This window comes from Micromys minutus (assembly GCF_963924665.1).
Source record: "Micromys minutus genome assembly, chromosome: 14".
Taxonomy (NCBI): domain Eukaryota; kingdom Metazoa; phylum Chordata; class Mammalia; order Rodentia; family Muridae; genus Micromys; species Micromys minutus.
The window spans coordinates 25,705,553-25,728,563 of record NC_137983.1 but is presented as its reverse complement, the minus strand read 5'-3'; the positions used below and the strand labels follow the sequence as shown (position 1 = coordinate 25,728,563).

The 23,011-nt window shown below is 41.2% G+C and overlaps 1 pseudogene across 1 annotated transcript in view; it reads right to left on the bottom strand.

The window, feature by feature from the left end:
* Positions 1–23,011, bottom strand: part of LOC308429720 (ETS translocation variant 5-like) — a 144,027-nt pseudogene that overhangs the window by 110,307 nt on the left and 10,709 nt on the right. The window contains exons 2-3 of the transcript in view: positions 12,396–12,456; positions 10,558–10,743 (exon numbers count right to left, since the gene is read on the bottom strand). The product of the transcript in view is annotated as an ETS translocation variant 5-like (transcript). The remainder of the gene's footprint in view (positions 1–10,557; positions 10,744–12,395; positions 12,457–23,011) is intronic.

Below are 23,011 nucleotides of genomic sequence, written 5' to 3'. Positions count from 1 at the left end.
CTGGCTGACTAGATCACCGGAAAGTGATGGACACCTAACTCATTTGCATGAGGAAGAAGTAGAGCGAAAAGGTAAAAGCTGAGCCTAGATCTCCACATTTCAAAGGCGAGGGGTAACGCACACAGCCTCCTCCCCCTCTCGGATAAACTTCTGGCAGAAGTTGAGGGAGGGAATCTAAGGTTTATAATTGTGTACACAGAAGGAAAAAGCAAAGGAAGCATGAGATTAGATAGGATGAGCTAAGAACATATACAAAGTGGAAAGAGGAGCAGTAAGAAAGTGAAATGACACACTTCAATCGCTTTACAGCGCCCAAGACTGCCCGGTAAGGTGAAGGGTCTCAGAAAACACCTGCTTAGTCATAACACTGAATACTCTCAAAGTCAAACTACAAAAGACAACTCATAAGGCAACCTGTCCTAAAGATTATGCCAACTGTGTTGGCTGATAGAATCATTCACTTTTTCAGCCAGTCTTCACTGAGAGCTGTATAACAGTTGCAAACTGGAGAACGGAAGGACTGTAATGGCTGTTGAGATATCTAGGTGTTGCTCTTCCTGCTGGCTTTAAACAGTGTTTCTCATCTAGGGTGATTTTGACGCAGGAGACATTTGAGAATATCTCAAGAAAAAAAAATGCCACAATGTATAGAAAATAAAAATAGTAGCTAATAGTTAGAAGTCACAAGTATTATTAACCATCCTACTTTAGAACAGCCACCAAGGGAAAAAAATTACTGGTTGCCAGAAAGCCAATAATGGCAAGATTGACAAACTGTGGGGCATTCGAACCCTTAGAACTGCCTCATCCTGCCTTGTAATTTCTCTGTCTACTCCCAACTTCCCAATATCCCACCAAGGAAAGGATTAATATTTTCTGGGACGTTTGACTACAAGACTGATGTTTGCTCTGATTGGAGTGTGTCCCAGTCTTATCCATTGTTAAACATTTTAAATATTTTGTAAAAGTTTGTGAAATATAGCCTGGTATGTAAAACATAAAGGGAGGGGGGATGTGTGGGGGGAAGGGGTGCCTCTGACGTGCCCATGTTGGGTATCCCTTTCCCCTGAGGAACCAGTCACACGATAGTATAGTATAGTATAGTATAGTATAGTATAATGTAGTATAGTATAGAGTTTATTCATGGCACAGGGAGGGGAGTTAAGAGGGTAGTAGGGGCAGAGAGAGAGAGAGAGAGAGAGAGAGAGAGAGAGAGAGAGAAGAGGAGTAGAGGGTAAGAGGCCATGAGCACATGGAAACAGGAGCAAGAGCAAGAGAGAGAGGAGAAGACAAGCAGCCCTTTCTATAGTGCCAGGTAACTGTGGGGCGAAGTTTACAGAATCTTAACATAGCCTTTCTTTAATGAGTCTCCCTGAAATGCCTAAATGACCTTAACCAAAATGACTTGCTTTCTGACAGCTAAGTCCTTCCATTATATAAGGCAGACTACCTGGGACAAGAAGATTTGAGACACCAAGCCTTTTAATCAAGACTTAGGAAATAAAAATTAGTAAGCATGATAATTCGAGACAGAGATTTGAATTTTATTATTGCTGACATAAAGGAAAATCTAGAAAAAAAAAACTCTTCAGGAGTTTTTAAAACTGACCTGGGCTTAAAAGTGTAGTGATGGTTAAAGATTCAGATGCTACTCAGAACAAGGTGTTTCCTATAGCAAATGCTGAGAGGAAAGCAACTTTGCTTAAAGACTTGTCAGGCCAATAATTTCCCATCCTGAAACTTCAGTGCACATCGTATTACATGTGAGGAGCTAATACATTTTGTGGCTAAGTAGTACAGGATGCTTAAAACTTCAGTAGAAATGCTTTAAAAATGAAATCTCCCAAGGAACTTTTATGGCAAAGGAAGTCTGTTTTGAATATGTTTTCTCTCCGAACATCTTCACATATTGATGTGGTTAGTTACTAAAGATAAACATAAAATATTAATCAGCCACCTACAATGTTGCTTGCTGCTCAATGCTACTGGGAGTTAGACAACTGAATTATGGTTCTTATAATGTACTGCAAATTGGAAAAACCGTTTAGTAAAGCCTTATAATTTTCATGCTCATGCAACTTAAAACAGCGCAGCATGCTCTTCGGTTTAGCATCCTTCAGTATCCCTCCTCTCCATTACATCACAGCACTCTGATCTAAATAGGTGGCCTTACTGCAAACACTGTTTTCCCAAAGTGTATCTTGTTAGCAAATAATGTAAACATTATAACTGAAGAGGGTTGGGGAAAGCATGTGAGGGCTGTCTTCAAAACACATTTTCATTTCTTATTTGCACAAGCAACCATTCTTTTCAACAGAGAGATGCTAGCACTAAAGAAGGGGGTCCACGTAAGAATTTAAGCCATTGTTTACATGGAAGTGTTATTCAACAATGGATGTTTAAAAACAAGACAACAACAACAATAACAATGACAAAGAAGATGAACTAATCAAAGAACTTTAAAAATCTAACCCGAGGATTAGGAGTATAGCTTTCGGGGTCGATCTGTCACACATAGTCTGTGAAGACTTGGGTTTGAGCCATAGGAGAAGGTTACAGAGAAAGTGAAAAAATGCAAATTAAAATCATTATGTGAGTGGAAACGCGGCCTTAAAAACACTGGCCTAGGTGGGAACAAGAGAAAACACAACGAGGTATCAATTCCTTTTTAATATTAAAATTTGTTCTTGCTGCTTAAAATCCGGCCCACTGCAATGGCTTTAAACTTATCTCCCCTTTAAAAAAAATTACCCTCTCCAAAAGCTTGCTTACGTGTAAGCTTACATAAAATAATAGTGTTACACGTAAGGCTTGGTGTTCTGACACACTGGGAATTTGGCAATTTGAACTTTCTTGTGCATGCCAAGATGCTGATTACAAGGTCAAAATGTACTCTGTGTAGTTTGACAGGGCAATAGTCTTAAAAGTCAGTGAAAAAAATAGGTTTGGTTCAAGGCCCCTAAATGATAACTGGAGCCAAAGTCCCTCTGGATCGTTCTTGAATCATATTAAAGATTCAAAGTCTCTTGGAACAAAGGGATTCATAGTGGATGCTTAATAACTATTTGTTAGGTAAAGGAATGTGGCATTTTAAATGCATATAGCTCTTTCATGATATATAACGTTTATGACATTAATATTCACTTAACTGAGAATTTTAAAAAACTAACGTTTGTACACATATACATGCTGACACTCTTCCAAACCCAGGTGAAAGACACTCTAGTTCATAAAAAGGTTCTTAACTAAATAAATAATTATTTACCTTGAAGCATAAAACTCATATAACAGGTAGCTAAATTGAACTTTACTAAGGCTTCAGAGTCCCAACACATTTCAAATATCTAAGCTGTTTGCATCTCAACAATTAGCAACTGCTATTACATCATCCATGGAACCTAAATGGCTTGACAGCCCCTTCCTGTGAGGATGAAGGCTGAGTATAACAGGAGCCGGGTGTCTACTACATCAGATTATACATTCTTTCTATTTTTCCACCCTTGTGCCCAATGTAAATGATAGAGCTACTCATGCATGCCGTTAGCTACTGCACAGGAAAGAGTAGGTGTATGTATAGTCATAAAAGAATAGGATATTGAAGTTGGAAGAACCTCAGTTATCCATTCTGTTTAGACATGAGAAAGTTAAGCCACAAGAAACTCATAAAGTTTGTCATTGACAAATCTAAATATCAAAGCCGGGGTAAGTGTGTAATCTGATGAATTAAGATCTCCAGATAAACACTATTTGTATCCTATAGGGTACAAGTTAAACTAACTCGAAATAATTCACAGTAGATTCTGTGCCAAAGACCACACTGTAAAGCTCTGTCTTCTGTCTACACACACACACACACACACACACAGATATACACACACACATATACATATACACACAGATACACAGAGAGACACATACATACACAAACATATACATGACACACTAAATCTTTGTGTGAGGAAGAATTTTAGTGGACATACAGGCTGATGTGTTAAACTTTCTCTCCTCTACTCTAAATGTCTGGGTAGTGTGCTCTCTGTAGAGACAATGAGCCCTTGAAATGCACCCCAGGGTGGTACCTCAAGACAAAGGTGGAGGAGCAGTGGATGGAGAGGTGGTACCGGCTCCTCTCACCCTGTTTCATTCCAAGATCCTGAGTGATTCCACTCGGGGAATTGTTCTGTTAATTTGAAAACAGTGTGTGTGTGCGCGCCTCTACTATTTAGCCTTTGCATTGGTCAGCCTTCCATCACTACAGTGAAATACTTTAGGTTGTTAGAACATAAAGGACTGTTTGAGGTGGAAATCATGGTGGATCCAGTCTGAGACTAAGTAGACCCATTCTTTTCTCTGGCCAGGGCTGGCCATTGTGGGAATGTGTAATGGAGCAAGCCAGTCCTTTCAAATGGCAGGAAGCAAAGACAGAAACTGGTAGAACTCTCAAAGTCCTTAAGGATGTGTGTTCTAAAAGACCAAAGAACCTTCTTGAAGTATACTTCCTTTTTTTTTCTCTTACAACTTTATTTAAAAAAGAGAGATACATGTACAGATTTTTAAAGGCATTCTGGCATAACACTATATGAATATATTTTTGTCAGTATTTAATTTTTTTAGAGGTTTGATAGTATGTATTGAAATCTTACTATAAACTATAAGCATAAAGTACATGTAGAACAGAATGTAACATAGAAGCAGTCACAGTTTTCTTGGTGTATATAGATTAAGCATAATGATATTTGAATACGAAAAATTACCACAAGGCTATATTCTTAGCTCTTGGATTGTTAATGATTTAAGGTCCATGTGTACCACACTCTGAGAGGGTGCTATATACCTATTTTTTTTCCCTAAGAAGTACCGAGGCTTTCAGTTTTTGGCCTTTGGTTTTCTTGAGCTTCATACAGCCTGTGAGTTGTTTCTGGGGTATTCAGAGTTTTCTGGGGCTAGTATCCAATTATCAGTTACTGCATATTATGTCTGTTCTTTTGTGATTGGGTTACCTCACTCAGGATGATATTCTCTAGATGCAGCCGTTTTCTTAAGAATTTGGTTAAGTCATTGTTTCTGGTGGCTGAGTAGTACTCCATTGTGTAAATGTACCACAATTTTTGTATCCATTCATCTACTGAAGAACATCTGGGTTCTTTCCAGCTTCTGGCTATTATAAATAGAGCTGCTATGAACATTGTGGTGCATGTGCCTTTATTGTATGTTGGAGCTTCTCTGAGGTATATGCCCAGAAGTGGAATAAACTGGGTCTTCAGGTAGGACTATGTCCAATTTTCTGAGGAACCACCAGACTGACTTCCAGAGTGGTTGTACCAGTTTTCAACCCCACCAACAATGGAGGAGTGTTCCTCTTTCTCCACATCCTCGCCAGCATCTGCTGTCATCTGAGTTTTTGATCTTAGCCATTCTGACTGGTGTGAGGTGAAATCTCAGGGTTGTTTTTATCTTCATTTCCCTGTATACTTCCCAGTAAAGTCACCCTGGTGACCAAGCCTTTACTTGGGGGTCACTCAATGTCCAACAGTGACAATCTTTAATTCTGAATATGCTCACAAAAGGTATAGTATATAATGAAGAAAGGAATTGTTTCCTAACCAACTTGAACAAACTAGCAACATTCTGACCAAATTTTCTCTTCTGTACATGCTCATTCATGCCAATACATGGATGCAGACACACACACACACACACACACACACACACACACACACACACACACAAAATGTCTTCTGGATTCTCAGAAGGAAACCTTATTCATTTATTGTTTATATTCTTATTCTTTTATGTCTATCAGCCACATAAAGACTTTTATTTTTGAAAGATTCGTAATTTTATTACTGGACAAACACTTAATTTAGACACGAGCAAGTCTCCAAGTTAAAATTGTTGAAATCCTGGTAGAACTGATGTATGACCACAGTTCAGTATAAGCCCTCAGTTTTGTCACTGTGTGAATCTTTACAGACCCAGCTTCCTTCTCCTCTATTTCTTCTGTTAGAGTTGTACCTGATTGTGTTACCAGTTTTTATCGGAATCCACTAAGGAATAGGACAATTTTGCTTTTGTTTCTTGGCCAAGAATCACTTGATTCTCAGTCTTGTGAGACAACATTGTGAGAAGCCTTATCAGGTGACGTGCGCACGATGGCAGGGGAAGGGAGAAGCCACGGAAAGACTTTTTAAAACATAATTATAATGCTATTATCACTTGGAAACATTTGAAGTGAATCTTTAGTATCATCTAATATTTAAACTGTACTTGAATTCCCTGAGTTTTATTTTTTTAAAAACTATTACATACTAAGCAAGAAGCTATTTGCAATTGATACCTGCTGGCAAAAGGAAAAATCTATTTTTTTACAGTGGAGTGTCACAGAGCATAGCAACCAAGCTCCAGGGCAGGCACTGTACCAAGAAGTAGTTGGTGATTAATAAAAAAAAACAAAACTCCTTGGGGTTTCTGTGTGTGTGTGTGTGTGTGTGTGTGTGTGTGTGTGTGTGCATACATTAGAGGGAGCTTTTTGTTTCATTTTGTTTTGTTTTGGGTATTTTTGTCTCACTGGTTTTATGTTTTCTTTGATCTTTAATTGTGTGTGTGTGTATACATGTGTGTGTACAAGTGTGTGTGTGCATGAGTGTTGAAAGAAACAGAAAGAACATATAAAGTTGAGTGAGTAGGAATGTGGGAATGATCTGAGAAGAGCTGAAGAAGGGGGAAAATCATGAAAATATAGTGTGAAAAACGAAAGAAGTAGAATGATTACTTTTTTCCCTTTTATTGACGGTATTTTTTTTTTCATATGATACAGTTTATGACTTCACTTCAGTGTACTCTTCCCGGCTCCTCCCCACCTCCCCTCCCATCCACATCTATCCCTCTTCTGTCTTTCACTAGAAAGCCAACAGGCATCTAAGGGTTAAGAATAAGGTATAATAAAGCAAAACAAAAACTAGCATCAGAATAGGACATGACAAACAGAAGGAAAAGAGCTCAAGAATGGCACAAGAAACAGAAATGCAGAAACCCACTGGTGTACAGACACAGAATTCTATAAAAATGCTGCAGTGTAAGTCACTATATAGAGGCAAAGTCCCTACCTGTATGCTAACAGGAGAGAGAAGGCATAAACAAAATTAAAATAAGATAAAGTTTGATAAAGAATATTGAGAAACATTATAAGAAACAGAACTTTTAAGGATGTCCTTAGTTTGTTTTCTGATGGTTATTTACCCTTAAGAGGACATTGTTCTGCCTTTGAGAATCCCTTAGAGTAAATTAAAGTTCCATTTGGGAATAGTTGTTAGCATTTTGTCTAGGCTCTGCCCCACAATTACCTGGCAACTGCCATGTGTGCCTTACTCACTATAAAAGGGGCTGCTTGCTCCTATATTCTCTAGTGCCTTCTTGCTCTCCCTCTCTCCTCTTCCTCCTGCTCCCCCCCCCTCTCATTTCCCTTCCCCCTCTCTCCACATGCTCTTGGTTGGCCTCTTTCCTCCCTCCCTCCCTCACTACCCCCCCCCATTTCTCTCTGCCTTTCTCTGTCTCTACTTCCCTCTCCATGTCCTGAATAAATTCTGTTCTGTACTATACTGTCACCGTGAAGGGATGCCTCAGCAGGGGCCCATAGAGACACCCCTTTCCCCCACACCTTACCAGATTTCCACCCAACATATTCCTTCTCTCTTTATTTTTATAAGACACAAAAGTTATCCGTTGGAGAAAGCATGTGCTTAGGGATGGGGCATGTGCCCACTTTTCCAGTCAGCTCTAGGACCTCAAGCAGATTCTGTGCATGCTGCTTCAGACCCTGATTTTATCTAAGCTTCAATCACATTGACTGTAAGGCCTCATTTTCTTGGTGTCTTCCATCCCCTCTGGCTCTTGGACTCCTTCTTCCTCCTTTCAGCATGGTTTCCTGAGCCCTGGGGAGTGGGAGAGATTTGGTGGAGACTTCCTCTTTAGGGATGAGTTGTTTGAAGGCCACTGGCTCTCTCCATAAAGTCTGGCTGGGGGGAGGAAGGATGGAGATCTGTATCAGTTGCCATTGGTTGCAGAGGAAGCATCTCTGAGCAAAGCACACATCTGTGACTGGAGGAGAATGTCGCAGGAGTGCTGCATCTCAGGGTTTGGACCATCCAAACAGTGTGGAGTATGGGTTCCATTTCATAGAGTAGGCTTTAAATCAAACCAGTTGGTTACTCCTGCAAGCTTTGTGCCACCTTTGTACTGGCATATCTTGGACAGGCTTGTAGATTCAAAAGTTTGTGGCTAAGTTGGTGTTTAGATACCTCCTTTGTCAGTGTGCAGAACACTTTTCTGTACCGATGACATTAGCGCATAGGGATGAAAGGTTTAAGTAGACATTAGCTTGACTTCTTCATGTTCAATGAGCTATAGATGTTGTCTTCAGCAATGGGGCCTTGCCATCAGTTTATAGAAAGCAACCTACGATCTTGGCAACAGTATGGGGTTCCCGTGGGACCAATCTCTTTAGCCAACAACTCAATTAAATGTAACCCATTCCCAGTACTTGAAGTTTTGTTTGGTGCCAGAAGATGTCCAGTTGGGGCTCTCACCCCATTATTCTGTAATTTCATATAGGTGGCCTTTATGTATATGATTTACAAAGCTCCTGCTATATTAGGTTTTTATACTACCCCTTAAAAGGCTCTTAATTTTAGCAGTAGAGAAAGAAGGATTCCAACTATAGCAAAATCTTGACCAGTGTGTGGTAAGCCTCAGTAGACAGGGGAAGAAAACAAATGATAAATTTTTAATTGTATATTGGATTTGTGGGGGTGTTTAACTTCCACACTAGTGGAAGTTAAAGAAAACTTTGTGGGAGACAATACTCTTCTGCCACAGGTGGATATTGGAGAGTTTTGGGCCATCATTCTTGGTAGCAAGTGGCTTTACCCAGAGGGACATCTCATCAGCCCGTCTTTTTTAAAAGCATTTTTTTCCGAGTTGCTAGAAAGCAATCTTGGGACCTAAGACATGCCTAATTATGCTCTATACCACTGAGCAAGCTGCTTTGCTTTTCTTTTTAAAATTTGATTTTAAATTCATGTATAAGGGTGTATGCTACATAAGTAACATTCATTACCCACAGATACTGGGAGAAGGCGTTGGACGGTCTAAAGCAGGAGTTACAGACTTCGGTGAGCCACCTAATGTGGACACTGAAAACTAAACTTGGGTCATCTAGAAGAGAATCAAGTGCTCTCGTCTGTTGAGCTGCTTCTCCAACTCCCACTGCACCTGTTATATGCATATTTCAAAATGTCTTCCTTTGAATCAAAATCAAAACATGACCTGAAAACCGTTAGAGTTGACATTTTCTAAGTCCACTACGATTTTGCTTTCTTTCCTTATGGCCACGCCTAACTTGCCTATTTTGAAAAATGTATTGGTTGGTCTTTAGCATTCTCCTTATTTATCAACTTTCATCCTGATGTTATTAATCAACGTGTTTCCCCATCCCTTTTATTTCCAATAAACTGATAATCCAGTGCACAGTTTGACGTTCAAGCACACATACTTCATGGGAGGTCCTTGCTACCTGGCCATACACTCTAGTGAGTCATCAACAAGTCCCAGTGTTACCAGGCTGTTTTCTTCTTACTGGGGTTCCCCCTCACCCTTTGCCTACTGGTCTGAAGACTTTCCTTACCCGTGCCTTACTTTATTAGAGCTCGGGGAGTTAACCCTCTACATTTCCCCCTTGGCTTCCGCACTTATAAGGTGAAAGTCCAGCAAGAGGAGGGGTTCTGCTCCCAGCTCCAAAGTTAGAATATGGAGAAGTGAAGGCTTTCTCAGCTTTAAGAAGTTTCACTCCCAATTATTCTTTAGACTGCCACTTAATAAAGAACCTCCTTTGATCAGCAAGTGTTTCCCTGGTTGGCATTGTGTCCTTTTGGCCAGTCCTGAGTTTGGCAGATTCTTTTTATTTCCTGATTCAGTATGATGGCCAAGAATGATATTAGAGGTAATGCTCACTGCAGACTTGGGGAGGTACCAGACCCAGTTTATATAGAATTATATGTATACGATTCCCTGGACTTACCTGGCTTCAGAAATTTATTCAACACACATAGTCTTCCAGGAAGGCCAAATGGCTCCAACCACAGTCCCAGAGAGATTTGGTTAAGAATGGTTCATTAAGTTTTATCACCGCCTTTGAAACGGAGGGCAGTTGCTTGCTGTAGAACACCCCCACTTGGCTAGTCACCTCCACTGAAGCAGATGCCTCCTAACCTCTTGTGTTGCTGGTGGTGTGACCCCACAGCACCTTGGACTGCATTCTTTGTCCTTCCACCTGGAGTTCTCAGGTCACCACTAAGTCACACCTGCTCAACAGTCAGCTAGCCTCCAGGACACAGGCCATAGGCTGTAGGGAGGGTGACAAAAGTCACAGCTGCTTACACATTCACCATGGTCCCGTTATGGCCTTATTAGTCATGCTGCCTGAAGGACCCAGGAAGAGAACTAGAAAGCACGCAAACTTTGACAGGAGAAAGCAGAGTCTGGAAGCATATTGATCATTACCTCTCTCTGATGCTGTTCCACGTCACAGCACAGCGCAATGAAATGCACTAGTCCACACAACAGCACACTGGCGTCACTCATGAACAGGTAGTCGGCTGGATTCTCTGAACGATAGCTAGCGGATGACACACTGCCTTGCGTTTGCTCCTCTATCTCCTTTCCTCTTCTCCCTTTCCGCTTGGTTCCCTGAGGTCACCACGCAGAGAAGCCCAGAAATAGTGAGTTTTAGTGAGAAAAATCTATACATGTTCTTAATAAGTAGCAATAGCACATTAATTGTCAAGATTCCATACAGAGCCCTAGGAAGTAGCACAGTTGTAGATGCTTTGAGGAACATGGAAGAGGCTCTGGCTTTGACCCTTAACAACACACATACCCACATCACTGCAACAAGTTCAGCTTTCAGCACAGTAGCTTAGGCTTTGAATATGCTATAGCTCAAGTTGAAGAGTCATGGGACACACTCTTTTTTTTTATTTTTAATTGTCACTGTGCGAGTGTGTCCATGGATATAGCTCAAGTTAATGAGTCATAGGACATACTCTTTTTTTTTAAATTGTCACTGTGTGGGTGTGTCCATGGATGTGTGTGCTAATGCACACATGCCATTTGGAGGTTAGAGGACAACGGAAAACACTGGTGTTCTTCTTGTTCAAGACAGGTCTCTTGTTCTTCACTGCCTGTATGAGGTTACCCCACAAGCTTCCAGGGATCCTCCTGCCCTCACCTCTGATCTCACTGTAACAGTGCTGGGATTGCACATGTACACAACAGTGTCCAGCTTTATTCGGGCTTCAAGAATCTGTCCACTAGTCATGTCCCTAGCCAGTGCATACTCTTAATGGAACACATTCTCAACAACTATTTTGCACATGGAAAATTTTAAATGGTTGCTGGGAGCTCACAGTAAGTGTACCAACTTTCTGAAACTACAGTTTCTCTGATCCAAATTTGGAAGATTCAGTCTTAGTAGGATTTAAGGTGGAGCCTGGACAACTATATTATTCAAAAGCTATCTAGATTTTTCTGACTGGGTTTCAAGCAGCTACATGGGATAACCTTTTGGAAGGTAAGAGCAGGAAGATTGACATAATCAACACATACTTCCCTTTGCCCCTTGTCTTGGTTCCACTTGAAAAGACAAAACAGAGGAGGAAAGATTGATCCTCATCTGGAAGCTTTCAAAGCCTACACAACCTTTTTGCAGAATTAAAATCAAACTTTCCAATTGAATGAATCAAGCAAGCAGAGAGAAGTAATTAGCTGTCTTTGTATGCCCATGGCCACCACGCAAATGTGCATGAGTTTAATACCATTACAGGGGCAGTCTGCAAATGTTTCTAGCCTCTTATTCTATCATCATCATCTTATTATTATTACTATATTTTTTATTATTTTATTTTTAATTCTGGAGGTTTCAGATTTACTCCTGATGGACCTGATGTTGAGTTCCTTTTCTTGGTCCTCTGCAAAGTACAATCATTTTCTTGACTGTGAATTTATTGTTCTACTCACCTTTGGATAATTTTTCAACATACACACTCCAAAATAATATTTGGCATTTTCTAAAACTGATGATTAAAAAAAAAAAAAAAAAACCTACATTATAACCTTCCACAGAGCACTTTTGACTCCTTGACATTATATTTTAAATTTATATGTTGATATTCATAGCCTTTGTTCATTAAATCTAACCATTGCTCTTCAGTCTGCTTCGTAAAAATTATTCAATGTATATTTGCTCATTCTTTTCCACGGCTATCTAAGTTGTTCCCAAATGTCACTACTTAAAGTGTTGCAATCTGACAGTACACATTAGTTATAGTTCAGGAACTTACGACATAAAACATTTCTTCCCTCGGAGGGATGGTGATTCGGACAGAGCTCTCGACTCTAAGCCTGGGGAACAAGGGAACAGTGAACAGGAGATTTCTGAACAATTTCAGAACATTACACTTTGCCTTACTTTCACAGTAATATTTATCAAACATGGGGCTCTATACACACTGGGAAATGCTTCTTTACCTCTGACAGACACACCAAGCTGTAGTTCTTTTTCTGCTCCTTGGGTCAGTGATAGAGTATTCTGAAGTGTTCTCTACCCTTATTTCTGGGATGATTAGACACAGCAGAGGGATAAGAAAAAAAACCTACACAAAATGAAAGAACAAAATACCGTGCAAGGTTTTCTGTGATCTGCCCACTACTACAGAAAATATTATCTGTTCATGGTGCTCCGACAGCTGCCTCGTGAACTTTGGCTTGACTTGGAGAGCAGCAGCTCAGAGCAGTGCCTACGTTCTCCATTGTGTTTTTAACATTTACTTTTATGCTATGTGTCTGGGTGCTTGGCCTGCATGCATGCCACATACACAAAGAAGAGGATGGTAGAATCCCCTGGAACTGGGTTACAGACGATTGTGAGTTGCCTAGCTGGTACTTGGGTCTGCTGGAAGAATCTACTGAGCTCGCCATAGATCTACTCCTCGCCCCAAAGTTTTCTTTATACACTTTAAAACTGTTTCTTATTGTTAATTGTGCTGTGAAGAAAACAGTTGAGTGTATTGATAGTTTGAATTGTTTGAGGCCTGCTTTGTGACTTAATAACCTTTCATTATTATGAACATTTGTGTATTGAAAAGAAATGCTGATTCTGTTCTTTGTATTCTTTCATTTGCTTTCCTAACAGCCCACCTTGTGGTGCTAGGCTTCTCCAGGAGCTACCCACTTGCCAGAGCTAACTAACTCTGCACAACTCTTTTCAATTCGCTACAATGATGTCTCATAGAGAACGGAAACTGGTATCATGAGAGTACAATAGGACATTAGAGGCCTGCCTTTTCCTCACATCCACTGCAGGGCGCTGCATCTACTTGCCTCCACGAAATACCTCTCCTTCTACACTAACAGAGACTAACATTTCCTAATAGTTATATTAGGGTTTTCCAGAAACATAACTAATAGCATATATATATATGTGTGTGTGTGTGTGTGTGTGTGTGTGTGTGTGTGTGTATAATGTATATGTATATGTATTTATGATTTACAAGAGGAACTGTCACTCCATGGTGTAAAGACTTGATAAGCCTCACCACTGGCTGTCTGTAAGCTGAAGAACCATAGAAAGGAAAAATGTGGCTGGGTCCAAATTGGAAGTCCAGGAAAAAAAATAGGGAAATTGTCAATCCAGGGATAAACCCTATGAGCCACAGGATGCCACCACAAAGACAGCTGAGTGCAAAGGCTGAGCAACCTGATATTCTCCACTCAAGGGCAAGAGGAGGATGCTTTGCTCCAGAAAGGGTAGAATGATGACCTCTTCTTTGGATGTGGCTGATGAAATAATATGGGTTTCTACGTAGGTCTGGTTGTCCCCAGGAAGCTCACCACTCACATGCCAGTATCCTCTGAAAACAGCTTCACAGGTAGACAAGTTGAAACAATACCTTACCAGTCACCCCAGCACCCCCCACGCAGGGAAGCTGTCATCTTAAATTAACCATCACAGATTGAATATATAAAACGAGAAGCTGTGCACACTTGACTGGCCTGGGACCAGCATCACCTAGGACTTTGTCGAAAATGCAAATCTTTAGGCTTCACTGGAGCCCTCTGGGTCAGAAACTCGATGGAAAGGGGGTTCAGCAATCTTCCAGAAGCTCTTATGTGGCTCTGGTGCCTGAGAAAGTTTGATAACCACCCACATAAAAGAATAAAGGATAACAGTAATTAACTTCCCAAGATAAGTAAAATGAAGACATATGTGGTCTCTAATGTGTCTCAGGTTGGCAAACAGAGAGATGTTAAACAGTAGGGTTCTTGCTACATTGGAAAAGGTTACATTAAAGGAGTGTCGGCAATTTGTGTAATCTATTACACATGAAAAACATCAAGAGATATTCCATTGACATAGTTGTAAATAATTCTGATTTATGAGATGACTAACAGCACTGCTATTGATTTATAGAGAGACCATACTTTGATTTATGTTTTTGTTTTATTACTACTGACCTCTGTATGATCCTATTTGGGGAGGAAGTTCTTTGGATCATGGTACTGCAATATTAGTCTCTAAATGAACACTTCTATTGGAGTTCATTTTCTGGCTAATTTGCATCCAAATGGCCCAATCTGAAACACTGATAACAGGGCTAAAGATAGTTTAAACAGCCACGTCCATGGAAGAAAGCATATTAGCGCTCAGCTCCAAGAGTAGGTTGTATAATGCCAGAAGATCAACTTGCCCATATAGCAGTTCTCTAATCTGTGTCTTTTAAAGATATAACATGTACTTTCGGGTTATTGCTCAAATAAATAGAATTCGAAGATATTATATAATGCTTATAAAAGATGGTGAAAATCAAAACATCTATTTGAAACTTTCCTGAGCCCTTACGTGTATCATTTTAATAACCAATCAACTGAAAAATCCTTCTGTACATTTTGAAATAAGCAACCGAGAATCAGAATTGTTAAGTAACTTGACCAGTGTTACAAGTTGCAGCTTAATCTCACAGCCCATGTTCTTCCCACTATCGTTTGTAATCTGTCCAGTGTCTGTGTGTATGTGTGTGTGTGGGGGGGGTGGTCCTCAAGAAGTTTCTAGAAATAAAAAAAGGAGATTTAGCTCATGGAAAATGCAATAAAACTTACCCAAGCAAAGGTTATCTCTGAGCTTGAAGTTAATTGGTAGCCAATTCCAGGAAATGTGTTAAAATGGAGATTATTCAGGTTTTTCAAAGCTGGTATTTCAGAGTAGCTTTTATATATTTGATGAGGTAATCTTGTCCAAAAATGAGTTAGCTCTGCATGCCAAGCCATAGTGATCACCAGCACAATTAGTTATGAAAATGCTGCTTAATGAACATAGCAACTGTTCATGGCCCCTCTCCGGAATCCCAGGTCAGCCTCGCTCTTTCTCAAGAAACATCAGTATCAGAGTCACCGAGTCCTCCACACCCGGCCCGAGGGGAATGCACATACGAAGGGTGTTCTCTGTAATCTTCAAGCGAGGATGCAATACTCCTGCTCTCTCTCTTTAAACCCTCCTGTGGTTGCTTGTAAATGCTTAGGTTTAAAATAAAATTCAAATAAAGCAAATTGAGACTGCCTTTATGGGAGAAATGAAATAACTGACCTTTTATGTGCTTCAGAAGAACGTTAAACTTAATGACGGCTCTAGAAAAATCTGGAGATGCTCAGCAATGGCTTTATTGAAATTGGAAGACTAAAGTATATCAAAATTACCCTTCTCAACAGAATGACTTAGAATCCAGAGTACACATATAGAACACAAATAAAAATAAGGCCACTATTGAAAAATAATCATCCTAACCTTAAAGAAAAATCTAGAAAGTTTCCACAACTAAACTTGTCCAAAACATATGCAGTCAAATGAATATCACATAAAATTTTACTTAGATAGAACATCTCAGAGCTAGAACATTTCTGGGGGGAAAATGGGTATCTTTAAATTATTTATCTTTATTTCAGCCTCAAAAGTTTAGAATATTCAATCATTTTCACTTCATAATTAATGGACTAGAAATGATAAATGTACAAGAAACTCGGATGAGAAAACCCCAAACCTGAATAGACATAATGCGGTTAACTAAGGCTTCTGGAGTCAAAGCACCCAACTCCCTGCCAGAAGTTTCTTTTCATACTCGGGTAACACAATGCCAGGTAGCCAGCACCAATGGAAGCAGTGGCAAACTCATACTCAAAATGTGCTTTACCCCAGAGAGTTTGCAATGGACATGGCTAAGGACACTTGTAAAAAGAAGAAAAAACATGAAATCATGTGCACAGTACACCTTTATCAAACGGATACATGCACAAGGTCTTGCCAGGTTATCTGCATAGACGCTGTACTTAGGTCATACGCATGACAACTTGATTCACAAGAATGCCCGGACTCCTGGGAGATGACCATAGATGGTAGAAAGAATTCTAAAGCATTATGCTAGAAAGAACACAGCAGGAACAAGACTGTATTTTTATGCATAGGATGCTGACACTCTGGGCTTGACACTTGTCTGCAAAGACCTGAGAGGCAGAAGCAGCTGAGAGCCCATGAAGTAGCTGAGAGCCCATGAAGTAGCTGAGAGCCCATGAAGTAGCTGAGAGCCCATGAAGTAGCTGAGAGCCCATGAAGTAGCTGAGAGCCCATGAAGTAGCTGAGAGCCCATGAAGTAGCTGAGAGCCCATGAAGCACCCCTTTGAATGGGAAACCCTACTGCAAGATAAAAGGCAGCCTCTTTCTTCTTGTCCTTGTTTCAGACTTTAGGCTATAACTAATGCAGAGAGTTAACTTGGTGAGTGCCTGTCTTCTCGATGCGCTATCGAGTTCCTCTTGAACTTGAACTCTATTCCATTCTGCTTTTGTGCTTATTGTTGTGACTGGATCAATTATCACAGGATGAACTTACTTTCGTTGCCTCCTCTTTTTTCCCCACCCCACTTCATTAGTGACTGTTAGAGGGCATGGGCTTTGGAGTTCCACGGTGATCTTAACACAGCTTTCTTCAAAGGGATCCCTCAGTTCACTAATCTCCCACTTAGGATGTAGTTGAAATAGCCCAGAGTCACTTAACACAGTGGTGTTGTAATCCAATAAAACATACTTCAACCTAAATTCGTGCAAAGGAAAAAAAAAATCTTGCTTCCCCTAGTCTTGTTATCTTTACTCCTAAGCTTGTCTGAGTCCATTGTATGGATGAAACCCATCAACCTGCTCTCTGACTCAGATGGTGCTGTTTCTAATTCTCATCGTGGGAATAATAGCCATTAGACAGTGAAACACCTAAAATGGTGCTGGCACACACCTTTAGTGCCAGCACTCAGGAGGCAGAGGCAGGCAGAGCTCTGTGAGTTCGAGGCCAACGTGATTCTAGAGTGAGTTCCAGGACAGCCCAGGCGACACAGGGAAACCCTATCTTTTAAAAAAATAAACAAATAGGAAAGTGGATCAAGAAGTTAGGAATTGTGTTCCCTGCCTGTTTCCAGTTCTACCAAATCACCCTCAACTTTCCCTCTTTGTAGCTAATAGAAGGTCACCAGAAGTTATCTTCAACCCCCTCTTTATGCATAACCTGTGCTCCAATCTCAAGAGAACCACCTGTAGTCAATGGGGCTTCCTTGTTCTTTGGTTTCCATGGTGAAATCAGGAGGGGGCCTGTTTCTTTCCTGAGACATTACTTTGTACTGGTCATGACCTTGAGCGCTGAGTCACTGCTGTCTTAAGGTGGCAGGCTGGGACTCTTCCTTCTTGCTTTGAGCCCCTCCCTCCAGGGTGTGCTTGAGATTCAGCAGCTACAGTAATCAAGGCAGCACGTTATCCCCAGAGAATCCCTTACGATGGCGGCTTTTATGCTTGCGCATTGCGCAGAATCACAGGAAGAGCTTATTAAATCAGACTGCTGACCTTTGCCCCTAAAGTTTTGGATGTGATTCTCTTTGGTGAGGCTGGAACATTCTTGCTTCTAACACATTCTTAGAAAGTGCTGACTCTGCTAATCTGAGATCGGATTTAAGAATCAATTAGGGAATGCAGTTCTGTAGAAACACCTTTGTTTACAAGCCAAACAGCGGGTGGCTAAAACTGCCCAGGAAACCACGCCCACACTTGCAAACAGCTGGCTTGAGAAATAATGAATAGTACTTTGTCTATCTGTTAGGGTCACAACTGGAAATATAAGGCACACTGCAAAGGGGACAAGTGCCTTCAGCCCATCAGTAAGCTTTGCCAGGCTTTGCCATTTTGTACTAAGAACCTAGACACATAGGTTAAAATAAATAAATAAATAAATTCCCCATCTCCACGTGCACTTGCTTAAAGCAACAAGACACAAGGTCAGTTTGTAAGGTTTCAAACCAGCTCTTTGGGTGTAAACTAAAAGGCTCAAGAGGAAACCAAGCTGTTTCTTCCTCTTCTGCAGCTTGGAATTTCTCCTCCCAGGAGTCACCCTCATGGCCTTGCTTTCTCCACAGCAGGAATTTATCTTTACTCAAAGCATGACTCTCCAGAGTTTAAGTTTCTAGTACAGCTTTTTCTGGGATGGACCAAACTTTTATCTTAGCCCTACTTCCTCCTGCTGATCTATTGCCCATTTCTCTACGACCTCCTATATAACAGCTCTTCTTTCTCCCGCACACGCACAGAGTGCTTTTCTTTCTATTTCTGTGTGAGAGGATATATATGCTCTTGCTACCTTCTGTTTCTTCACATTCCTGTCGAGGGCGTATTAAACCAGTGCACCGGAGATGAGTCTCCCCAAGTCTTCACCATTCTTTTTAAAAACAAATGTCCTACTTCTTATATATCCCCACCTAAACTACAGATTTGTCAGCATTCTAGTTCCAAGCAAATTCCCCACCATTTCTATTTCTTGCCTCACCTTACGTTTCGAAGAAGCTCTCTTAGTGCTATAGGCACCGTGGTACCTTCATGGTAGAGAAGGCCACGGTGTGACTGTGCTTTAATGCACATACTTTTCTGTTGTCACACGCGTGTGTGCTTTCTTTTAGATGTGACCTGAGTTTCTCCTGGGTACAAGGCCTATACCACCACGCATGGCCTCCAACACTTTCTTTTGTTGCAGTGTCATGGTGTGGCCCAGACCAGCTTCAACCTCATAGTCCCCCAGCCCCTACTTGAAAAATTCTGGGATTATAGGTGTGAGACAGCACACATACAGCTCTAGGTGGTTGGGTTTAGTTTGCCAATGCTAGCACTGGGAAAGGTATTGATATTTTAACCCACATTATTGTTTTAAAGTTACACCTCTTCATGTGTACTGCGCCAGTGTCGTGTAGAACTTCTTCAGGGAAGCTCCATAAACAGGATGGTAAACAATTAAAATTGCACCAGAAAGTCCCCCACACTGACAAGATTTGTCAGCCCCCAGTTCCCGTGCCAAACAACATGACTACTGAGAGCCACTCTCCTACAAGCCAAACCGTAAAGAAGACCCTGATGCCAGAGCAGACAAGTGGCCTGGAAGAAACCCACCCAGGTGCCTGGAAGAGATTCAGGCCAATTAAATCGCTTGGAAACAACACTCTCCAAGCTGTTGAGCTTCCTGTAAGCCACGCAGTGAGCCCCAGGTTCCCTGCTTTTGTGAGTCTCCATTCATGTTGTGATGGGCAATGGTAATGCAGCTGTCTCTGAGTCATTTCTATCCCTCATCTGTATTTTTATAACTGATCCCAATAAAACTTACTGGTTCACCAAATTGGATTTTGGTATTATCTATCCTTTGGTCTATCATGAGCACCCTCTTTGGGAAGAGTTGTCATGTGCTTGTGCCTGTGCATGTGTGTGTATGTGTACGTGTGTGGTCTCCTCATGAAAAGTTTTGTCAAACAAGAGTTGAATTCATATAGCTGCTGTAACAAATCGCCCTTACCCAGATATCTTAAAACAACAGAAGATGCTTTCTTTCATGGCTCTGCATGCCAGAAATCCAAAAGCAAGAGATGCTGGCAGGGCTGTACTTCCTATGGAGGCTCACAGAAAACTTTCTGCCATTGCTGTAGTGGCTCCAAGCATTCCTCAGTCTGTGGTTATATAACTCAACCTCTGCTAGAGGCTTCACATGTCCTTCTCAAGTGTCTCTCCAGAGTGACTTTCAAGAGGACACATTAGATGAGACTTCACAATCACCCAGAAGACCCAAGTCAAGTTGGCTTCTTTTCTAATTGTTTTGTTTTTATTTTCTGTTTCCTTTTGTTTGTTTGGTTTGGTTCCATTCTATTTTTCGTGCTGAGGATCGAACTGTTCAGACAAGGCCAATGTTCTACAACTAAGCTAAAATCCTAGCTCCATCCTCCCCATCTAAGAGAGGTTTTTGTCTTTGTTTTGGCTGAGGGGTGAGGGATTGAGGCAGAATCACACCATATAACTCTGACCAGCCCAGAACTTGATCTATAGACCAGGCTGGCCTTGAACTCACAGATATCTTTGCCTTTCCTTCTGGAGTGCTACAATTAAAAAGTGTGCACCAACACTCCTGACTCAAGGGCAACTCTTAATTTTAGCTATGTTTCTGAAACACTTTATCTTTAAAAAAGCTCAAAAGTCATATATCTTTACCCCCATGTTCATGTAATTGAATCTTTTCTTTCATATTTAGATATTTTCCCTTTGTTTTGTGGTCCTGGGAAGGATCACATGGTAAGAAGCTCGGCTCCGCCACTGAGCAACTATTCAACTTGGCTTAGAACACTTTATATCATTCATAGTGAATACTTTAAAATGAATTACATTTTTATATTCTGTTCTAAATCTTAATAATCAGATTTATAGCTTTTACCTTTGAATCTGTCAAGAAAGCCTGTGGGCCTGGGAGGGGATGGCCCATGCCTTTAATCCCAACACTCAGGAGGCAGAGGCAGGCAGATCTCCGAGTTCAAGGCTAGTGTAATCTACAGAATGAACTCCGGGAGAGTCAAGGCTACACAGAGAAACCCTGTGGTGAAAAAACATAAAAAGAAAGAAAAAGAAAGTGTGTATGTGTGTGTGTGTGTGTGTGTGTGTGTGTGTGATATGTGTAGTTTGGTTAAGGGTGCACAGTTTATTTTTTTTCCAGGAACAGGGTTGGTGTACTCCTCTTTAGCCTCATTTGATCAATGTCTGCGGCAGCTACAGTTTTTTCATAGTAAGGTGACTACGTGACAGTCATGACAAAAGGACGTGGGGATAGAGGCAATGCTTAAGTGATAACTAGTTGTACTCCAAATCACAGCCAACACAAATCATTTAGAAAAAAATGGGGAAATCCCTCTTAACCACCCTAGTTTTCTAGCAGCAGGAAATGCATGGTACCCTACCAGACATAACATGCAAGTCTATGTGTTCAGAAGCCCATCTCTAGGCGGGTCTGACCATAAACATAAGTAGCTGAGGGCAATTCATGCTGCACTCTTCACTGGGTGCGTTTTCATCAGATGACATCATCGAGTGCAGTGGTGCCAAGAGACACTCAGGGTTTACCTTTCATCCAGCAGGTGCATGAGTCAGCAATGTCCTGTGTGGTTCAGGAAGCCATGGGCACAGTGAGTCACTGCAAGTCCCTTCAGTTTTACTGTAAGAATTACCTGGTTCTGTGTGAGAGTCAGTGGGACCCATAGTTTCACGTCTCAATAAACTACACAAATGCATAGAAGAAGAAATCCATCTGAGTTCTCCGAATAATCCAGTTTTTTAAAAAATGCACTGTTCTGTTTGCACAAAGAAGGAAATAAATGGGGAACCTGAAATAACCCATCATTTCTGCACCTAACACAGGGCTTCCATTAGAAAAGCCACGTTCAGAGGAGAAAACACAGCTATGATTTGTTTATAAACTGTGTGCCCCCCTTTTTTGAGGGGGGAGTTGTTTTTGAAATAATCGTTTGTTGCTTTAGGATGTCTTTAAACCAACAGGGACCAAAATGGTAGTCATTACTGCTTGTGGCTATTTAAATTTAAATGAATTGAAACGTACTAAAATAAAAAACTCAAGTTCCTCATTTTGTGTGAGCGACATGTCAAATATTCAACAGTAACATGAGCACAGAGCAGATGGGGGCATTTCTAGCAGCATGTAATGATGTTTTTGGACAGTGCTGCTAAAGATGTTCTTCCCCATCTAGTCCATAGATGTAGTTTACAAACTTTCTCATGTACTGTGAGTGTGTGTGTGAGTAGTGTAGGTGTCTGTGTGTGTATGTGTCTAAGTATGTGTATATGTGTCTGTGTGTATGAGGTGTCTGTATGTGTCTGTGTGTATGAGCTGTGTGTGTGTATGAGGGGTGTGTGTGCCTATGTGTGTGTGTGTATGTGACTATATGTGTCTGTGTATGTGAGGTGTGTGTGTGTGTCTGTGTGGGCCTGTGTGCTGGAGGCTCTCTATGGAGACCTCTGGTCTAGCTAGGAGCAAGGGTTCAGGCAATGGGGAGAGAACTCCGACAGGGAGGGGGAACTGCTTCTACCACCTCGGCTGCCGCCTCACCTCTGTTTCCACCACTGCGGCAGGACATCAGTCTGGGAGAGCTTCTGGCGGCAATTTTGGGAGATCAGACCTACCTATTCCCCAAGTGGCGGTGTTAGAGCTCTTATGACAGAAGCTCTCAGACAATGGAGTAATTCCTGCACACCTTTAATCCTTCTGCGTAGGATTCTCATATACAGTTTTGGGATGGTCCAGGGTACTTCCAGTTGAGTTGGCCTACGAGCTTGGGAATACCTCAACTACAAATTTGGGCATGTGGACCTGTTTCTGTGAGACTGACCTGAGGCTATGTGACCTGTGTTCACATCCTCACCTGCGGAGGACAGACTTGGAGTGTCGCCCTCCATGACTGATTTGTCTCAAACCTCTCTACCAGGGACTGGGGCGGGGTGTGGCTACATGATAGGGGCCTGATTACGTAATAAAGGAGATTAGGAAGCACCTACTGTCCCTTAGGG